Below are 305 nucleotides of genomic sequence, written 5' to 3'. Positions count from 1 at the left end.
CCTGATAACTACCTACAGTATTAACTAAGGATAATGATGATAGATGTCAATCATAGTCATTGATCATGGCAATCGACGATGACAATAAGTGATAAGCAATAACAACAAAGAATATAATCCCTACTGAAATAATGAACACCTCATATTATTATCATATTATTAACACCTCATATTATTATTATAATATTAACACCTCATATTGTTATTATAATATTAACACCTCATATCATTATCATATTATTAACACCTCATACCATTATCATATTATTATTATCTCATCAACGAAGAATTCCGGATACCAACTG

At 27.5% G+C, this 305-nt stretch overlaps 1 protein-coding gene across 1 annotated transcript in view; it reads left to right on the top strand.

Moving 5' to 3' along the window:
• The window catches only part of LOC119590333 (bile salt-activated lipase-like), a 33,006-nt gene that overhangs the window by 19,044 nt on the left and 13,657 nt on the right, over positions 1–305 (top strand). The gene's annotated exons all lie outside the window — the stretch shown is intronic.

Source organism: Penaeus monodon, chromosome 27 (genome assembly GCF_015228065.2).
Source record: "Penaeus monodon isolate SGIC_2016 chromosome 27, NSTDA_Pmon_1, whole genome shotgun sequence".
Lineage (NCBI taxonomy): Eukaryota > Metazoa > Arthropoda > Malacostraca > Decapoda > Penaeidae > Penaeus > Penaeus monodon.
The sequence above is the reverse complement of the archived record's forward strand: the minus strand, read 5'-3'. Positions and strand labels throughout refer to the sequence as shown.